The sequence below is a fragment of the Perca flavescens genome, chromosome 24, assembly GCF_004354835.1.
Source record: "Perca flavescens isolate YP-PL-M2 chromosome 24, PFLA_1.0, whole genome shotgun sequence".
In the NCBI taxonomy this organism is placed as follows: domain Eukaryota; kingdom Metazoa; phylum Chordata; class Actinopteri; order Perciformes; family Percidae; genus Perca; species Perca flavescens.
Genome location: NC_041354.1, coordinates 5,245,099 through 5,267,383, shown reverse-complemented (window position 1 = coordinate 5,267,383; position 22,285 = coordinate 5,245,099).

The window sequence follows — 22,285 nt, the reverse complement described above, 5'->3', positions numbered from 1 at the left end:
CTTAGTCCAACCGTCCTCGAGATATGTGGACAGAAAACACACCCCGTGAAATGCACTTAGCGGAGGGATTCATTTTTTCCCTTCAAATAGGCTGATACTGATACTGTACGTATCAGTCACCAGTAGCCTGCTGAGGTCCACATGGTTTAAGCCTGCAGAGCTGTGAAGCCCTGCTCATATTGCTGCAGAGCTGTTTGCTTAGTTTTAGTCCCAGTTTATTAATATTCAATGTGTCATGTTTACAAAAATTGTACCAAATTCAACATTGCACGTCTTTGGTTACACTTTGGTTGAGAGTGAAGTAAGTTTAGATCAGTCGATGAAAAATTAGTATTTGGCAAAACAAATTAGTAGATTATTAACAGTTTCTGGGAGACAAGCTTGGTGCATACACAAGAAATAACATATAGCTAACTAAATGAAATAACTAACAGTCAACTTCAACCTTCTCCAATCAGAAACCACTTTGTAACCCCCATATTTTCTGGCGCACTTAGTATTCCGAAATATGAAGCTATTGTAGCATTTGGAATTCCCAACCACCACCTACACACACCTACACGCATGCACAGTGCAGCAGAACACCATCCTCCATCACTCCCTCCTTTCCTCTCTATCCCTCCTTTAGCTTTCATGACACTAATGCTTGTTTGTCATGTGTAGACCCATGGGTGATGAATCCATCACAAAGAGAAGATCTATTTATTCTGTCTCGGGATGCACACCACACATCCCAAATCCCAATTTGTCTGAGCAGAGACGTGTCCAACACACAGACTGATGGGATACGCTGCTGTACGCATGTCGTCCTATCAGTCTTCCTCCGGCTCTTTTGCTTGCCGTTCCTTATCTCTGAGTTGGCCTCTTGTTTACGGACACCATCAGTTAAACACAACATCCTCTAATATCTGTTCAGCTAAGCACAGACACCCAGGGAGATGTTGAGGAAAAGTGTTCAAACTAAATTCTAAAGTTGTTCGAAAAAAAGGTAAATTTGTCAGACTCAATTTCTAGCAAAAGCACATTTGCGAGCTATTTCTGTCGCATAAACACTCATCACATCCAACCTGCTGTGTTACCAACTACCATCAACAGTGCAATTAATGAACACAATGATGATAGCCCAGGAGGACATTCCTCTTTGCTCATCATGCATTCCACACCGCATGCTATTACAAATGACCAAACACTCCATATAATAGCACATCATTTAGCCGATGTCCTTCGCTGGCTTGGCTCCCCACATACTCCACACTGGCCATCAAAATCTCTGTGATAGAGCACATTAATTACTCCCATCCAGAGACAGCTATGATTACAATTTCACACGTTTGAATGGACTATAGCCATTTGCCACAAAACTGCAGAGGCAGAGCAATGACTTTGGTGAAACGGGAGGAGGCAGCGATGGGGGAGGTGGGGGAGTCGTTCGTAATTCTCTGGAGAACTGCAGATGCAGGATATGTAGACGCATGGATGTTGACAGCTCTGGCGTTTAAGCGATGTGCTGTAATTGCATGCAAATGGACCTGAATCTGTATCTTAACACGTCTTCATTAGCCGGTTCACAAGTGTCTGCAGCTTAGATGGAGGGACAATGGAGGGCTGAAGTTAATTCTTAGTAGGCTGGCTCTCTTTTCATATTGGACAACTTTAATTAAGCGATAGATTAAGTTTTAAAGTGATGGTTTAATGCATTGAATCCCATGAGTGCTCTAATAAACAGCAGAACATAATCAGTCAGTGATATCTAATGGAGTTGAAAATAGACACAGACATCTATATTTTCAACACCAAGAGCCCTTTTTACCCATACTTTCAATAGATAATATTGCACTGAATGTCTTGGTGTACGTGAAATGGATTGCATATTGCTTTAATAAAGTGGTATTAATGGTATGCCTCTATGCACAAAATGAACTTTACCAGTAATAGGTATTCCGTAAAGAAATGGTTCAGCATTTTGGGAAAATCTTTATCTTGCAGAGAGTTAGATGAGAAGATCGATACCACTCTCATGTCAGTATGCTAAATATGAAGCTACAGCCAGCAGCCGGTTAGCTTAGCTTAGCTGAGCATAAAGACTGGACACTGGGAAACTGCAACATGCAGTGTGGCTTTCTCCAAAGGCAATAAAATCTGCCTAGCAGCATCTAATTAATATGTAGGCTATTACTTATTAAAATATTTTATTTTCTACTTTAAATCTTTTCGCAAAGACTATATAAGTTGGAGACTGTAGACTGTGAATATGTAGAAGAAAAGATGGCAGCTATTACTAAATGTACATGATACAATACTAATATGCCAGCTACTGAGAAGTTGTATTACTTTAGCAATTTAGCTTGTTGAAGTATTCATGTTGAATTCATATTGAATGGAAGAACATGGAAGCATTATTGATGGGATCATCATACGAGTGACACCTTGCACATTACATATTATCATTTGATCCAATATTAATATTAAAATATTGATTGTTGTAGCTTTAAAAAAAAAAGAAAAGCTAAGTGCATCACCAAGGGCACAGACTTTTCTGTTATCCATTTTCAGGTCTGACTCAATCATGAATAACAGCTTTGGTGCGTAATAACCGCTGATGGGGATGAAGTGTGTGGCAGCACACATTATATTCACTCTCTGTAGCGAAGGGTGTCTCAACTCTTGTTTTTTTCTTGTGTCTGGAATCGTTTTGACCTATAATCCCCAAGATTATAGTGGCTAAACTGCCCACTGTGTGTTTTCATGCTCTTTATCAACTCCTGGTATGCTAGGCTGAGAGGACTGCTGGCCTCTGGATGCCCTTAGCCTGACATTCAGGGATCACAGGGGTAGCTCGCTGTGCGAGAGAGAGGGTGTCTCCAGGAGCACAGGTGTCTCCGATGTCCTTGGGGCGGAGACCAGCTCCTAAGACGTAGCAGTAGGTCAGGGGGCACAGCAATTAGGAAGCAGTTGGAAGCATTAATTAGCCGATATATCACTTACACTATTGTTGATATAGACCGTGTACTATAAGCTGGAAATAACCTCTGGACAACTTTCCCTCCTTGTCATTCCTGTTAGGCTTATGTCGTGCTAATAATTGCCACCCACTGTTTTAGTAACCCCACCTGAAGTAACCCCAAAGCTGGACAATGATGACATAACACTTAGAAATGATAAAGGAAGAAAAATTACAAATAAGTAAGTGAACCTCGGAGACGATGCCTGGAATGAGAAAAAAAAACTCTTTCAACTCTGTGCCCCGTCTTCAGGCAACGTGTCTCCTGAATTCACATCAGTTTTTTATTTTTTTCCTCTTTTCTTTTCGGACGGTTTCACCTGTGATCCGAGCCCGCCTTGAGCAGTTTGATTTTCCTCTCTGTGCCTCCAAGACAGGCTGTGAACTTTCAAAGGCGTAAAGCCGCGCTGAAAACTCTGAGAGGGGGATCTAAGCCTGCAAGCTCTGGAGCACTGCGGGGATGGGTGGAGGCTCTGGTTGTTTAGAAACCATAGAAATGCGGGTAGTAATGGGGATTGACAAGGCCACCCACGCGAGGGACGGACAGTCTGCTGAGACAGACGAGAGCCATTACACGCGAAGGACATGACGTGCACGAATGGGATTGTGCAAGCAGACCTCTTCATAGAAACGTCATCCAACCCTCTGTGTGTGGTGAGTCGGGTGATATTGTGGCGAGCAACACAGCGCCAACCCTTCAGTTCAACGATAAGGCTTCCTTCCTGCTGTTGCCGTACCTCCGTAACCCACAACCAAAGGATAAGCGAGAACACAGTAGCAGCTCCTTAGGAGTAGCAGAGGCCATTTTGCCAAGCCACCGAGTGATTGACAGGAGCTGACGATAAAGGGAGAGAAGAGCAGTGTTGAAGGATAGCGGCCTCTGTGATGGAGTGCTCATGGGGAAGAGTAGCTATTGAATCCTCTTTTTAATCTGTCTGTCAAGGTTATTGAAAGTGCTGTCTTCGTTATTGCATGCCAGCCTTGGACTTGGAGGAGCCATAAGTATGAGAACACACCCTGTTCTGGTGGACTGACAAACACGCTGTAAGCAAACACACACATAGGAACTGAGACAAATGCACAAACGTGTGTATAAAGGCAACAAAACAAAAAAACATTGCACTTTAGGCATTAGCAAAGTTGTTTCTTCATGCAAAACAAGCCTGAGTGGAAGGTAATGAAGGGGAAGAACAGTGAGCACTACATCTTTATTGAAGCTGTGAATGTTGCGAGGTGGACAGACCATTGATCCCATTAAGCCCCAGTTTAATGCACTCTTCATACCGATGGCTGTTCTTTTTGCCCTGCGTCTCCCCCCGCGGTTGTTCCAGACCAGGTTGGACCGAGGGGGCTCCACTCCAAAGCAGACCCCTTTTTCAATCAATGTCCATCAGTGGGTCTAGCAATAAGTTGTCAATGGGATTCCCATTAGGATTCAAGTATGCTTTTGAATAATATTGTATAGTACTGAATCACACTGACAGATGACTGGGTGAGTGGCAGTTGAGAGCTCGCCATGGAGTGAATTTTAATCAAAACAGGGAATAGTGTCAGGCAGAAATTGATGTGTCTTTCTCAAACCACTGATACTGCATGTTCCTGTTTGTCTAATAATCTTTAGAGTTTACCCTACCATAATGAGGTTTTTATAACTGTTTCTAGGGCCTCATGTATAAAAGACTGCGCAGCTTTCATACCAGAAGATGGCGTACGGCCAAAACTTGAAAAGTACCTACGCACAGAAATATTCACATGTATAAAAGTGGGCGTACGCATGGCAGTGTCAGTCCAAATTACGCACAATAAGCAGTTTGAACACACTGATGTAATGCCATTTATTTTCTAAGTGTTAGTAGGCTCAGTGAAACTGAGTCCAGCGTGAGGGAGATCCGCCTCAGAGGAGGAGAGGTTAGAGAGGCCAGCGTCTCCACGGCAGCTCAGATCCTTTCCGCAGCTCAGATCCTTTCCACCACACATGGATGAAATAAATTGTAGGATTCTCGTAGGGTACAGATTTGATCATTGGCAAATTATCAAAGATGTTTTATCAAGATTAATAAATTTATGAATATGGTTATTAATAACTTTATCAAATCGACAAACAATCAAAACGGGGCGCCACCCTGCAAGTCAGGGACCAATAATCAAACTGTGGAACAGTCTCATTTCTGTGGTAATCCTTTAAAAAGGAAATAAAGGAAGGGGTGAATCCAAGCACGGACCTGATCGACCAGCAATTATTACAACAAGTACACAAATAATCATAAGCAACTGCTAATTAAGTATAATAAGATTTATTAATGTCACAATTATCAGTAGCTAATCAATAATCCTTCAATAATAAATTTATATACCTTTTTACAATATCACAACCAAAAACAAAGCAGCATGGACACGTCTGTGTCTGTGTGTGTGTGTGTGTGAGTGTGTGTGTGTGAGAGAGAGTGAGTGAAAAAGGAGGGGTGGTGTCGAAATGTAGTTCTAACACAAAAACAACTCCAAAAATGGCTACTCCTGTGAGCTGCACAAAACTATTTAGCCTCAAGAGGGCGGTAGTGGTGCTGGGTGCACGGAGAGGGGTTGAAGAAGCCGGGGGGTTGCTAGCCAACGCGCACGCTTAGCCGGTATGGTAGCTAGTTCCTGTGTTAGCTCTGTACGAACGTAAGCCGATTCCACGTGGCTAAACTACAGCGTTAGCTCGGGAGCTACGCGGCTAGCCTGTGTCGTGTGTGTGTGTGTGTTAGTAAAAGAAGAAAGAGAAGAAGAGTAAACACTCTGATCCTAGTTATCGATAATGACCCAGTCCCCCTCAGCCACTCAGGTCTGGGCTAACGTGTAGTTAGGACAGACTCTGAGACTTTTGTTTTGCTGAGGAAAACGTCACTATAACCACTCCAGTGGCTAACAGCTGATTTTTGCGATTTTTTCGCAGACAGTAATTAAAACTCCGTGAAAGGAGTGATTAAGCAGGTAGCGATTACAGTTATACCCAGCTACTTAACACAACATAACCAACGGTATAATGATCGATTATACATTCACAGCAACAGATTAATAACCAGATATGGCCAATACATGATTATTAATAACAAAACAAAACGCACTAGTTCTAACATCTGCCCAGAACTGTGTACAGCCTTACGGTGTGCGTTGTTTGTCAGTTAAATCTCTTGCTATAGGTTAACGATACGTTTCGTCCAGAGCAGTGGACGATACGTGATCCAGGTCGACAAGCAAGAAACAGAACGCCGTCCTTTTCTTGAATCCAGGCTGATTAAACCCGCTGCAGATGAAGGAACACTCAGCCAGTATTTCCTCGGATCCCCTTGGTATATCAGGCCGATATAAAGTTGTCCCAGCTCAAAACTCGACCAGTGAGGTGATGCTGGCTAGCTAGTCCGGACTAGTGCTTCCTGTCAGCAACCGGGGGTTTACCGTGAAAGCGAAGAAACACAAACGCGGACAGCTTTTATCCTTCCTCCGCCTCCTAGTGGCGGGGGGGTGCATTCAAAGACCCGACAGCCAATGGGAAAACTGCAACTTTGTCACAGGTGTGAAGCAGTTCTTTGTCTCACCACCAGTCTGCCTTGCCTAGCATGTGGTGAAGGTAGAACCTCCATCTTGGCGACTCTGTCTGTAGGAGTTTGGTGAAACTGGCTTTGGGATTCACATGTAGGCCAAGATCCTTTGTCTCTGCAGTCAGCTCAGTCTGAGCCATTTTTGGTTAAGATCAATGTTATACCAGCTTCTTGGTCCCCAACAAAATGAAATAGTAAATAGGACTACAGTAACAGAAATATGTGCAGAATCAAGACAGTCAAGACGGCCCAGTGCTTGGTGGACTGGGTACACCTTGTTCACTTAATAGCCTACAAATCATCCTCGTTATCAATTACGCATCCCATGAGTTTGACCCCCCGACACAGCGTTTGTTCCTGGGGAGATGGATCCGTGCGTCCCGCCTCCTGTACGCCATGGATGTCTGAACCTCAGCAACTACAGACTCACAGACACTATTGTATTTTTCTGTGCCAATCTTTTTGTTGCTCTGTTAGTAAAATATTTAATCCATGGGAAATAAAAAGGATGACTGAAGATATTTTTTAAGTGGATTTTTAATTAATTTCCCATCCTCGTGTTTAACAGAGGTTAAGTAGCCTGCGAATTAAAAAGTTAGTAGTGAGAAAGATGTGAAACATTATCCACATAAATGATCAAACTTTTATGGAGTATCAGCGGATATAATTATGTTTTTTCATAGACAACGTCACAGACGTATGCCAGTAGGAAATGGAAACGTTATTTTGTAATGTTTGGTGAGTTTCGGCACTTTTCACTCGCCGCGTTACAGAGCCAGACAAGAACGTGCGGATGGCCCACACACTCTCACGTCTGCTCAAAAGTTTGTGTGATGGCTCGCACGTTCTTACGTCAAGTTAGAACGTACGCAACGTTTATACATGAGGGCCTTGGTCTTTTAGTACCTTTAGAGGATAAGGCTTCCGTTATTCTGTTTTTCTCAAAGCCAACTTTTGAATCACACAAAGTGTTTGCAGTATAGGCATATGGTACTTGAAATGGATGTTCAAATAACACAGGTCTGCGCCGTCTAGCCGTGTCCATTTTGTATTTACTACAAATTCCCATTTTATTGGGGACTGGTTTCAGCTGCGGACTAAGACATATTTGGTCTAATAACAAATATCTGTGGCAGCAGGAAGGTGTATGTGGGCCAGTGAGTCAAAATAAACTATAGTGTGTGTGTTCCTGTTAATGAGGGAACATTTGCACTTGGTTACATTTTCCATTGATTTTTTTTTTAATAGTTTCTGGACAACAATGAAGATCATGGCCCGGAGGAAAAAGATATTTTATATATGGTAAAATATATATTTATATATATATATATATATATATATATATATATATATATATATATATATATATATATATTTCCTGTATTTAAATAAAAAGCCTGTGTGGCTAGTGGATTTTAAAATCCACCTGCCATGGTGGCTGGTAGCCAAAAAAGTTCACTCCAAGCCCTGGACACATACATTGCTTTTGTGATTAGTTGACAAGCAGACAAATGCAGAATATCATCATCTTCAAAGACATGTTCGTATAATGTCAATTTGGAGTGGAAAGCTTTGTGGAAGAAATCACCCTCCCTGTCCATTTGTAATATCCCGAGCTGTGTGAATTGCATGACCAACCAAATGGAACTAAACATAATTAAGATCTACTCAAGGTTAATTTGGTCAGTAATGGTATTAAGTATGTATGGAGTAGACTTTTTCTAAATACCACCATTAAATCTGTTATTAAAAGACAATACTGAAATGAGACCAAGCATATACACATTAAAAATAATTAGTTTGTTCTGTGCGGTTTTCTTGAAAGAAAGAGCAGAGTGTAACTAAGGTTGGATTTTAATGTTTATAATCACTAATGTTGTCTTCATTCAAACCAGTTTCTTTTCATAATTTCATTTCCTTCTCATTCTGCACAGAGCAAGTCATTCATGGGCTTTTGATAAAAATCGATTGGTCGTCGTGCACTCATTTGAGCTCCATTCAAACTACAAATAAAAGAGTCTTTTTGAATTAAGCTTTGGTACGCAAGGAGTGCTACTTAAAAACTGGCATCTATCCAAGAGAAACATTCTTATTCATTTCATTTGAAAACTTGGTCACAGAATGCCCTTAAAGAGAATAATTTCCATATGCCAAATGTGTTGCTAGTTATCCCTTACAAGGCTAGCTTCTTTTAACAAAATGATCTGAAATAACCAAATAATCCATCAAGAACCACTGCTTTTCAGACAGCTCTACCTACAAAAGGCTTGTGTTGCCTTGTATTGAAATGTTCCTGTATTATCTGACCATTCATTTCATTTAAATAATAAAGCTTTGGAAGATATAAAACCTCTGAAAAATGCATCTTAGTGGAGCAAATTACTTTTTTTTTTCTCTCTTCAATGTGAGGCCTGTAATTTGTGCTGTCCCTGAACCAGCAATGGCTATTAAGAATGACATATCGAAAGCTACTGCGTATGATTACACTTTTAGTCTTGTCAACCCTTTCCATATGTCCTTGATACAATATATTAATCTGATGTTGAGTGTTTAGAGTTTGAAACAAGATACCTGTAATACCATGGCCAGAACTCACTCCGTGTTTACATGCATGCATATGTGTGTTTGCATGAGTGCACACATGGAAATATTTGTTTAAAAGGGAGATTGTTATGACCATTACATTATCAGCTACAGTTTACACTCCAGTGGCAATTAGAATGTCTGCTTGTGCGTAAATATGTGTGTGTGTGTGTGTGTGTGTGTGTGTGTGTGTGTGTGTGTGTGTGTGTTCACAACATACGCTGGAGTCAGTGGGGAATAGTTTTCCCCAGAGAGTATTCCTCACAGCCCTCCAGTCTGTGTCTCAAATTAGAGGGAGCCGCAGCATAGCTGTGCCTCATCCACTTTAATAGCAATTTAACTGTTATTGGAGCTCTTTTATATGAGCATTCAGTGATGCTGGTCATGCCGGCACGCCTATGAAAAGGACAGTGGCACACATAGCCTCCAACTGAACTGTGACAGGCCAATTAATACGCCTTCATTGGGAAACAGTCGTTATATAGGTCACCTAAGAAGTGTAATTAGAATGCATTGTAGATGCATTTTTATTGAGAGCGTTAAATTGAAAGGGGGAGCACAATCAATGGCAAGTCGCTATAACGATGCAGTGTGATAGATTTGGGTAAAACAAAAGGTGACTGTTTATGGTAGAGATGCAAAGCGGCTCACATGCAAGAGATAGCACATGTATTTGCTACCACACACACACACCCACACCCACACATAAATGTCGCCCATGAGGCTTGATAGATGTGTCACAGTGGGGATGTGAATGCGAGCCAATTACATTTATAATGTCAAACATGGGGCAGAAATTAGCTTCAGTATTATTATGTGAAACTAATTGCAAGAAAATGCTAAAATGATTTAAATCACCAGGGCTATTTGAAGACATTAAGACATTTTGAAGATAGCTACAGCACTAACAATTTGTACCACCCATTTTATAATTACATTTAATAGGTTGTCTTATCAGTGCTCTAAAAGTGGATTCAGATTATCGCAGGCTGGACCAGACCGACAGAACAAAATTGTATTTTTTCTTTTTTTTGAGTGATGAGTGCTGGCTATTCTGCTCATTGGAGAAGGGGGAGAGATAATATTCTGGTAGTTAAAACTCTTGGATTGCCTCTTCAAAAAGGTAAAATGGAGCAGAATGCCATTGGCAGGGCCATGCTTTGTATTTTCAAGAAGGCAGTCTGGAAGGTACTATTGGCATTCACTGCCACTTAACTTCCCACCGCAATAGATTTCCTACAGTATGCAAAGACACATACAGAGCGTGTTGCCAAGCCGTCCTCAGAATTGACCCCAACCAACGGCACTGACCTCACCATTGTTGGTGCTCTCAGCATTCAGATTGTATGCTAATAAGGGCAGCGGATGGAAGGAAGGGGAGTCATGCTTTGTTATTAGGTGTATGCAACACTTGAGTTGCTGCTGCTTATTAACGTCCAGGGTCCAACACTTGAACGGTGCTATAAATTATGTTGGTTATACAGTATGTAAGTATTGTCCACAAAAAGATGAGTGTAAAAAAAGGTTAAAGATTAAATGTAGTCTTTAGGAAAATCTTTTCTTTGGCACTAAACAGAGGTTTTGTTTCATTTCACTCACTGTAGGTCAGTTTGAAGGACAATCAACACTACAGTGCAATTCATTGTTGAATACAAGATGGGGACTGCCTCCGTGTTAGCTGTATGTGTCACAAGTACTCTCTGAACTGTGACTCCAAGTCAGAAAATGAACGACAGGAGATGTGATGGAGAAAAAAGAAGTAGAGCGAGGCGCTGATGAATGGAGGAGACATGATGAGGAAAGTGATTGTGTGTACATTTGAAAGGAAGCCGGATGAAAGGGAGATCTGTATTCTGTGAGTGTAGGCCGTAAAGGGCTTAGGGCTCTCTGTCCGCAGCACCTGAAAGCCTTATCCACAGGTGTACAATCAGCAACATAAGCAATAGGCCCTTTACCCTAAGACCACATCATCCGCGGGCCAGCCACGAAGACATAGGGTGCCGCTCGGAGCTTAGGAGATTACGGTCTGGATCTTGTGAAAGAGGAAATGTATCATTCATAAAGCAACATTTCCTAATGGTGTATGATGTCCACACCATGTCTTAACCATTTAACCTCTGGCTAAAAATGAATTCCATTTCCAGTTTTGCTTTAAAAAATGTACAGGATTTTCACGATTGACTCAGTTAAATAGCTTATGTAATAACCAATTGCTTTTTTGTATTACAGATATTTACTTCAAAGAGGCATACAGTAGTCTTGAATCCCAGGTTTGGATCTACAGTAATGTTATTGCTAACATTAATAAATGAATTAAAACACGAAATAAATCAAATGCCTTTTGTTTAACATTTCTAGTGTTTCATGTACAGCGCAATTGATTAATTGTCAAACTACTGAATTAATTACCAACTATTTTGATAATCGATTAATCGGTTTGAGTCATTTTTATGAAAAGAAAAGTAGAAATTCTCTGATTCCAGCTTCTTAAATGTGAATATTTTCTAGTTCCTTCACTCTGCTATGACAGTAAGCTGATCCACATTTTCCACTTTTTTATAGACCAAACAACTAATTGAGAAAATAATCAACAATGAAAATAAGTCAGTTGCAACCCTAGTTTCAAGTAGTGATTAATATTCTTCTTGCTCAGCAGTTGGCAAAGTGCCATATTCCTTTCATGGAATTAATTGAATCATGTGATCATCTATATGTGCTATTTGTTCAGACTGTGTAGTAGTGGGTTTGTACTTCCATGCCATCATAAAATCAAGTCAAAGTGACACACACACACACACACACACACACACACACACACACACACACACACACACACACACACACACACACACACACACACACACACACACACACACACACACACACACACACACACACACACACACACACACACACACACACACACCATTAGCCATTAGCCATTAGCCATTCCAGACGCAGGGTGATCAGCAGAGCCAGCCTGGCCTGAGACAATTAGAGACCCCAGAGGTGGCTGCACATCACAATGAGTCCTGCGGCCATGATTAAAACATCAGGCGCTCTCTATGCAACGCTGACGGGAAAAGAGAGAGAAGGGGGAAAAGAGATCACTAAAAAGACGAAGGGATAGAGAGTTTAGTTCTATCAGCTGTCTGTTAAAGAGGTTCCTGATTTAAAAAGGGGTTTGTACATCATTTTATGAGTCATCAAAAGGGGTGGAGGGGGGGGGGGGGGTTGAGCTTCATTTAATCTTAATTGTACATAATATTCCCCCACATACACTAGGGAATTGGAATCTGGTTCATTTTTAATATTCACATTCAAACTTGTAAGACAGAGGGACTGGGAGGGATGTGAACATATCCACAGAGCACAAACCCACAGACTCACTTGCGTAAGATTACAACAGCCAGTGGATTACCACAACTGCAATGTTGCTATCTCCTTTGACATTTGTGGCTTTGATATGTATCTCCGTGAAGGGAGATTTAGATGGCAAATCCCTAAAGTGCTTCATTGAGCCAAGGTGCATACTATTCAAAAAGCTCACAGAGGCGGTCAAAATAACTGGAACACCACTTGAAATAGCTGAGCTTTGAAGTAACCAAACCATAATTACAAACGGAAGTTAAATTATGTTAAATGCATTAAACATCTCAAGCCCTTTAAAAAGGCCCATATGAATATAAAGATTAGATTCAAGTCATAAGCACAGGCATAAATTGAGTTTGAGAGGAAAGATTTTAATAATATTTTTTTTTCTCCATATTTTGTTTATTGTAATCTATTGAATTCTGGGTAAACCTACTTTGGGCAAATTTCACTGTGCAGCGGTATTACAATACTGTATGTGGGAGTTTAGATGTCCAGGGTGCCCTTCCAGCGGAGAAAGCAAGATAAAGTGCCCTCTATAAGGTGCACTTCTAGTAAAGAAAATGTGGTGCCCTCTAGGGTAGCGATGGTGCCTTGCATGCTAGAAGCCTTTCTGCGCGCTGGTGCCCCACCACATGCAGGTGGTGCCCTTTTCATTTTTTTTCGCCCATGCCCCTCAGACAGCCTGAGTCCCCCCCCTGGAGAGAAAACACCTATGCCCCAGTATTTAAATGCCCTTACTGCAACATTGGTGCCAGTGATTATGATAACATGCTGCATTACAAGGCACTGTATCACAAGTACTGACAGTTTAATAAACTGTCATCCATCAATCAAGGCTCTTCTTTATTCAACTAAGATACTACATATTTAATTGTCTGCTGGCCTAAAAGTCATATTCAACTACACTGAAGCAGCACAGGCCGAAATATCCAGACTTTTAGTCCACAGTAAGCTCCAAAATACCCCATCATACATGTCCCATAATGCAACTTACTAGCATCTTTCATTGGACCCTTGCTGTTTTTCTCAGTAGCTTTGGTACATTTCTCAGATCACAATTGACACTCTCAAAACTACTTGTTCAACCTCCTGATGATCTAGTCACTTGTGCACAAGATAAAAGCAATTTATCATTGTTTTGGTCAAATTGTAATTGCTTTTGTACATGCATGCAATTGATAATGTACAATTGTCTGCGTTTTTTTTACATGATCAATAGCTTATATGTCATGTTGCTCATAATATAATACATTGGATGTCTGTTGAATTGGTTTACCCCCCCAAAACATCTAGGCATAAGTTCATTGAATAGGTCTTTAAAAGCAAAATAGTTGAACTCATTGTCATAATCAGTCAAGCAAGTTTTCCATACAGTACATTCCAATTCTTCTTACAGATTGTTGTTGTGAATTTGTCCAGAATTAATTACTGTAATTTTTCTCAGGTGAATATTGATTTCCATAATTAAGGGGATTGTGTAAAACATTAGATCAACCAATGATCAACCAGATCAACCTCTATGTAAAATACCTTGGAGGTGCACCTAATGAACCTCCAAGCATATCTAAACAGAACATAGTTTTGTGTCTCTTTCTGAATCGCAATGACACTGTAATTTGTTGAAAAAATATATATATAGTAATGTATGAATTCATACAAAATGTATGAATTCCATACAGAAAAATTGCAGCCTTGTGCATTATTGGCAACACGACTAAGCTTTTTGACAAAGCTAAGCATCTACTTTGTGAACAATCACACAAGGACTCGACATTCTGATGCCACTGACATGTTCACTGACATAAAGATTTACTTTTGAGGAATGGACTAGAGATTTTGAGCAAGTCACAGGCTTTTGCAGGTCATCCATTGTGTGGTGCTGTTTGTAATAATTGTTTTAAGAAATCGATTTAAAAAAAAATGTAAAGAATGATTGGATGTTGATGTACCAAAGCGACTGAGAAAAACTGTAAACTCTACGTCCTGTTTTCAATGACATGACCTCAGTGTCCTCAACGGTAGCCACTGCCCCATTACTGCATGTTAATTGAAAGTTTAACTAAATGAGCCTGGTCCTTGTAAGACACTGCCATTTAAATATTTGCAGGTGTTTATTTCTGCTACATTTGCCCTTATTCCGAAAAAGACGATATTCCGACTGAGCGGTTTACACTGCTAATGAAAGTGAATATTCTTCTAATATTCCCGTTTACATGTAGCCGCGCAAAATACGATTTTTTCAAAAAGTTTACCAGCGATGGACTTGTTGGACCGTACAAACACAGCCTCCCTCTTTCATTCCTTCAACCAGCTTCTTGAAAAGGTCGGCGTAACGATGTGTGCGAATATCCAAAAACCTGTTGATATCCAAGTCTCAGATAATGTTTAAAAGTAGCTGCGTTTCACCTCATCTGGTCTGCAGCCTTGCAAACTGTTGGCTGGCTGGTTTGTGTACAGCAATCATAGAAACGCCCAGAGCTGACCATAAGCCGTAAACAGGCAAGAGGCTGTAAACTGCAGTAAAAACCCCGACTGAGACACACATATTCCGAATACGTTGTATACGTGTCCAAAGAATGCCTCTAAAACCCGAATAATACCGGAATATCCCACTTCTTAATCAGAAAATGCTATATTCGGAAAAAGGCCTAATTTTGGAATATCCAACCGGAATATGCTGTTTACATGACCTGTATCTGTATCTGTACCTGTAAATTCGGAATATTGTCATATTTGGAATAATAGTGGAATATTGTTGTGCATGTAAACATACTCACTCATGCCTGGTAGCTTTACAAATTGTGTTGTAGTAACAAAGACAATGTTTGACCTGACATTTGAAAAATAGTCATGTAACATTTAATTAATATTGTGTCGCTCAAACATTCATAATGCTTTAACAAAACGCTCCTGAATATCATCATCATCCAGACTGAACCCACATTTCCAATCCTGGCTCCAGTCAAATAAAAACCAACCTACTCACTGCTATTCCCACTGTGATCTGCCCTCGTATCCCCTGTCCTCACAGCCTCGGCCAGCCCTCGTCTCCCCCTGCCTCCCCTCCAACTCTTGCCATCCCACCCTGCTCCGCCTACCCTCAAGAGCCTTGCTGTCCTCTGATCTGGAGCGACACCACCACTTACCCAAGGCAGCGGTCCTCCCAGAGAAGGTTGAGCTATCCCAGAGTCCCTGTGGTGCGCAGCCCTCTGTCCCTCTGTTCTTATGGTTCAGTCACCATTGAGCAAAGCCACATGGGAGCTCCACTCCAGCGCCTACCTAACCCACAGTGGTCCCACCGAAAACTCCCAGCACACCCACTGTGCGGTGTTGTTCTTTTGTGCAACCAGCGAGGATGAGATGTCGCAAAGTTTCAACTCTGAGATGGATGACTGACGAAAGAGCGTTTTTGCAACGGTGACAGATCAACTGTGCAAATGTTCATGATGTTTAACGGCTTCACTTTGCACCAATCCTAACTAAGACAAAGCAATAAAGGACACACAATTAGACAGAAGTTACCTACAGTAAATGAAGGGAAAATAACGCTTGTCTAACACAATCTTGTATCTAATGTGTCCAAGGTGTGGCTGCTGATGCTGTCGCGTTGCATTTGAGATGTTGCTGCATCCCCTCCTGTTCCGACACATGCTATAACGGCTAATTAAATGTGATGGCTGGTATTATTCAATTCGGAAACAGTCGTACCTCAAAGAGCAAAGAAAATTACAAAATTGATTTGATGACAGCTAAATTGCACGAGAAGGCCTTGATTTAACCAGCCAATGTAAATGAGTCCAATTTAGAATCGTGTAATGTGGCCGGGAGAACGCGGCGGAAAATGATCAGGCCGGCCAGTCACAGATATTAAAATGAATTATATCTAATCGGAATTTTAGTCACGCTACATTAACTAATAGAAAGTTATTAACATTTCAAGAGCGCAGGGAGGGAAGCTTTTGCCTGCAAAATTAACAGTGGCTGGGCTGACCCGTGGGCCTGGGGATGGGAACGCTGTAATGACAGCATAATGGCATATTTACATTTAAAACCCTGCTGGTTAATAATCAGATTCAGAATTAGACGTTAAGTCAAAGGAATATTTGGTCTGCCCTCCTGGCCTCTCTGCAGAGGGTTTCTGTGATTTCAATACTCGAGTCTAACTTTTAATTTCCTTCACTATTTCTACCTAATCTTTTTTCTTTTTTTCTTTCATCCTCCCTCCACTTGTCACTGCTGTCTTTTGTATGGTTGGAGAAGGTCTTTCATCTAACATGTTACAGTAACGTGCCAACTCCTTCTCTTGTTCCCGTCTTTATTTATTTCCGTCTTTAATCTTTTCACTATAGAAATATTGCGTCCCCACCTGTGTTTGTCTTTGTCTCCCTCTCATGATGAGCCCAGCCTGTCATTAGGCTAGAAGGCCATCCCTGACAGCAATTTTACCTCTGGCAACAGAGATTTGTATTTTAAGTGTTTTACTTTTATATTAATTTTCTTTGCTCACCAATATCACTTCAGTCTCTTATGCTTCTTCAATCCGCTTTTTTTTTTTTTTTTTTTTTTTTTTTTTTTTAAGTTCAAGGGCTGCAAAGAACACAGAGGAGTGCTTAACGCTTTCGACGCTGTTGATACCTGCCAAGTTTTGTTAATTTTCAGAGTATAGTGAATATCCATAAAGAAACGGCATCCACCAGTCAGCCAAGAACAGAGCAGCATTCAAAGACGTTTCATCACTTATCACTGCCCACCGAGCCATTAGCATTCACAACATATTACAAGTTTCATGGACATCATACAGACGATTCAGATGAACTCAAAAGCAGTCAATTCTTAATAAAGGCATCACACTCTTTCAGTATTCACAAGGTTTGTTTTCATGACCGGGGGTTATTCAAATTCCAGTGTTTTTCAGTAAGTGAACACAACAATTTACAAGCACACAATGTGAATGTATGTATGTATGTGTGTGTGTGTGCGTTTGTTTCTGGGTTTAGCCAGAGTTGGGCTGACCTCTGGCTCAACACGTTCAGCGCCAGACATCACCGCTCCTCTGCTCTCCTCATTTCCACTCCTCCGCTTGTCTGCAACTGCTCTGTTCATCCGCAGCAAGCGATGAAATTTTTACATAGGACAGAGTGCTTCTTTTTTTGTTTTATAATTTAACACAGTACGGAGGAGAGCAGGAACCGGTAGCCAGTAGTATAGTGTGGGGGAAGTATTTAATGTTTGATAAAAAAAAAGGGAAGAACCGCGCTTCTTTTCCCGGGGTTGTCGTGGTGGTTTGAAAAGCTTTCAGGTTTCGGGAGGATTTAGCGTGAACGTGTGTGTGTGTGTTTGCAGACACACAAGGGAGGACAATATCTGGGTTCATGTGTCAGGGTTGATTCATAAAATGTTCCCTTTGCAAGATGTACGATGGTATTTGAGGAAAATGTGCTTTTCTATGTCCTTTGAGGTTGACACTTTTAACTTTTGACATTCATATGGTCTCTCTCTCTGTGTGTGTGTGTGTGTGTGTGTGTGTGTGTGTGTGTGTGTGTGTGTGTGTGTGTGTGTATCTATGTATGCCTTGCCGGTGCCAGCGGTGGTCTGTTCCAGAAATAATAAAAAAAAAAAAAAAACACAACAAAGAACGTCTTGGGCTGTGACGTCCAGGCAGCAGACCTTCCTCTTAGCCCACCATCTGCTCCCCGGGTCACCAGCCCCCGCTGCCTGTGAGCTTCATAACTGGTAGTAATATGCACTGATGTGTGAAGCGTTAAGAGAACGAGCTCTGATTTTCTGTCTACTACGTTTTACCCCCAACAGCCATTGTTAAAACACAACTCTTGGTGCCCGGCTATTTCCTGTAGGTCTAGAAACCCCTCACACTAACCTTGAACATTTAACATTCCGTACCAAAATACATTAAAGACACAAGAAGCATCTCCATGGAGCCATGTTACATAATAGTTCCTTGTGGCATTTTTACCATCGAAAATCACAGTTATTCTTTATGCAAGGCAGCTGATAAGTGAGTAAAACAACAGCACGTGTTCATAATCAAAAGGATTTGCTGGACAAAAACTAGGGCTGTCGAAATTAACGCGAGTTAACGCAAATTCCTTTTAACGCCACAATTTCTTTTGACACATGATTAAAATTAACTGAATGGCAAGTTCAGTTTCAAAGCCCCTCCCCTCCCGATGGTTCTCTCCACAAGACTACAGTTATTTGAATGTACCGTAAATTGAGTTACCACCGGAGTACGTCGAGCCTCAAATACCACTTGAGCATTAAAAACTTGAAACATATCCCCTTTAAAATAAAAATGTTAATTATGGACAACCATGTACATATTTTAATCGATTGACAGCCCTAACAAAAACATCTTGCCGCTGCCGTTCAGAACACGTCCGCTACTCTGATGCTCAGGTGATAAATGTGCAGACAAATAGAACGGATAGCTGGTGTCAAATGCTCTCATATTTTGCTTCCCTGCAGGGGAACAGAAGCAGCCGAAATGTAAAGTGTTAATGCAGGTTACAGTGTCGTCCCAGCAACTGCCCGCATGAGTCTACTAGCAAATATCTCTAAGATGTTCAAAGGAAGAATGTGTTTGAGGATTGATGCAGTCTCTAAGCTACGCTCAGCAATTTAATTGTTGTTTTCTTGATACTTTCCGCCTGCAAAGAAAACTCTCACATATCATTAGGTTTCTTTTTGCTACCTTGCTGAGATAGCGGGAGATGTATGCAGCATGTTGTAGTTACTTTATATAATGAGACTCCCTGTAATGGCAGGCTGAGGGGGATGCAGGAAAAATCCTGTGGACAAAGTCAGTGAGTGTGTCCATCTGCTGATCTATTTTTTGTGTGTGTGTGTGTGTGTGTGTGTGTGTGTGTGTGTGTGTGTACACACACACACACACACACACACACACACACACACACACACACACACACACACACACACACACACCTGTATATGCTGGAGACCAAGGTGAGTGGCGGGGCACATATATACAGCATGTGTGCGAGCCCGCATGTTTGTGATTTTGTGTGCGAGCAGTGTCTGCATCACAGCGACTAAGTCCGTTAACACCCTGTGGAAAACAAAAAAAAAAATAAAAAAAAATACCAGTTTGTCTCCCCCCACCACTTTACAAATGAAATCAGTGCTGTGAGGCGGTGGATTAATATCATAAGGAAGGCCAGAGTGGGCCATTAGAGTGGTGTAATGTTGCTCCGGGGCCTTGTGATGGATGGCCATCGGCGCTACGGCCCTATTTGCACACAGTCACCTCTGTGGTGGCCGCCATTAGCAGGACATGGGAGGTAAGGGCTAAGGGATGGTGATGAGGTGGCTGGAGCAAGGTTTTATTACAGAGGTGTGTGTGTGTGTTTGTATTTCACTGTATATGCCTGTGTGAGTATACCAGCGTGCTCATATTTGAGTGTATATGCGTGTTTCTGAAACTGTGTGTTTTTTAAAGTGTGTGCGTGTGCGTGTGTGTGTGTGTGTGTGTGTGTGTGTGTGTGTGTGTGTTTTCAATTCTTCAGCAGACAGATGTTGCGCTCCCCACCCTCCACTCTATCTAAAGTGTCTGTCTCTCTCAGTGGACGGCAGTAGTAGGCAGCAAACACACTCAGTGTAATTAAGACAAATTAGCCCGGATGGCAGCTTGCAATAACAACAACATATGTTGGGAGGTTTGTGTACAGAAGAATACAATCAAAATCATCATTAGCAAATCACTTATCGCAAACAGAATCACATTTTCCACCTTGGAGTTCTTGTAGATTAATAAGATGCCTTGATTTCTTTTCATTTATTTATCTTCTTTATGTCTTTCATCACTTTTTATTTGCCGTTGCCACTTTCTGTACTGCAAACTTGCCCTCTTGGTTTCTCTTGTCTTCTCTCCGTTGCTTTCCATCTCTCTGCCTTCCTCTATCACTCTCCATGTCAAGCTTTCCTTTCTCGCACAGCACAAATGCAGTTCACAAGGATAACGGTGGCAGATTAACCATCAAATAAAAACCCTAAGTCATTTTTTAACAATGGGTCTTTGATTTCAGACAGAAGAAGAAAAATGCAGCCAGCTGTCACCATATTCTGCTGAAGTGCACACACTGGATTTGCATTTTGCCTTGCATGCAATCAGCTGTTTTATGTTTATTGATAACTCTCACTGTGCTGTTTGCTCATTGCATTGCTAAGACTTGACCAGCATCTTAATTTCTGTTTCAGAACTGGAATTGACATGAGTAACTTTTGCAGTAGGATAAGAGAGGACACAGTGAGCTAGGCTTGTAGTTTGTTTTGGTTTCCTGATGAGGTAAGAGTGTGTGTGAGTGTGTGTGTGTGTGTGTGTGTGTGTGTGTGTGTGTGTGTGTGTGTGTGTGGTCAGAGGGTAGAACTCATGGTTCGCTACTGTTGAAAATTCAGCCTTCAGCTCACTCAGAACGTTTCCATCCAACATGTTTTAATGATGTAATGCTAAAATAAAAGCTTAAGCTATTTTCCAACTGCAACTATATTAATAGGAATTTAAATCTTCTTTCCGTTTATTTCCATCTCTCTGCCTTCCTCTATCACTCTCACAGTCAGGTTTCCATCGAAATACATTGCAAATTTGATCCAAATTTCCAGAAAAATTGGCAAAAGAATATACAAATTAATGTTTGTTTCCATCAATTACTCTTATGCGAATATTAGGAGTTGGTTCCTCGAGATAAGCAGAAGGTGTGGCCCATTCTCTAGTCAGAGAACAATTACACCAATGCAGAAGAGAGTGCGACAAGATGATGTTATTAAAAGAGTGCCCGATGAACCCCAGACGGTGAAAAACAATGTAGAAAACTCGATGGATGTTTTATCGCCCTCTCTCTATTCTCTGTTTATCAGACCACAAATGAGACAAGAATTAGTTAGCTTTAGCGGAACTCACGATCTTCCCCGTCGCTACTCTGTGACGAGAGCGGACGGCAACAGCGCCGGAGCACTGGAGACCTTAGCGGCTGGCGCCCCTCAAAATTACCAGCTGAGCGTAAACCCCAGGGCCTCAAGAAGCTGGCGGCAGCTAGCCCTGGGTCTGACCAGCAACAAACCCACGATTACACCCCCGCTGCTGGGGTTTGTGCTGGCTGAATTCGGGTTGCTAGAGCGGCTGAGCTCTGTGCGTCCCCCTGGTTTAATTCTGTGGGAAACTCTGCACGCTTCATGGGTTAGAACCTATCAACCGTAGCTACAGTAGCAAGTGTAAGCTGATTTTTTTTCTCTCTCCATTCACTTATCCTATAGCGTGTTTTCTGCTATTGCCACTTTTATTTAATTCTCTTCGTTTCTATCGTCTTCTCTCCTGCCCCTCCTCCTTTGTCTTGCTCTATCGCTTCTCCTCACTTCTCTCTCCATCTCCCTAAACATTTCAAAAGAATGAATTACTTTGGGCTGTCACTTGGCCCTGGCCAAGAATTCATTGTTGTGGGTCAAGTGTTTCAAACTGTCATCTTTGACAGGAACCATCTCATACAATAACTACATGGATGGACCTTGACTTGAAGTGCTTTCGGTTTTTTTTTTTCTTCCTTCCTCCTCTTCTCATATGCATGCTAAAAAGATCTTGACTATTGGTGGTACAGAAAGAGGTATGGGAGAGATAGGGAAAGTGGTGAGTGGAGCTGTGAAAAGGGTGGCAAAGCAGAGATCAATACTGAATAGATTCAACTCGACCACATGCAAAGTTACACGAGGAGTGAAAATA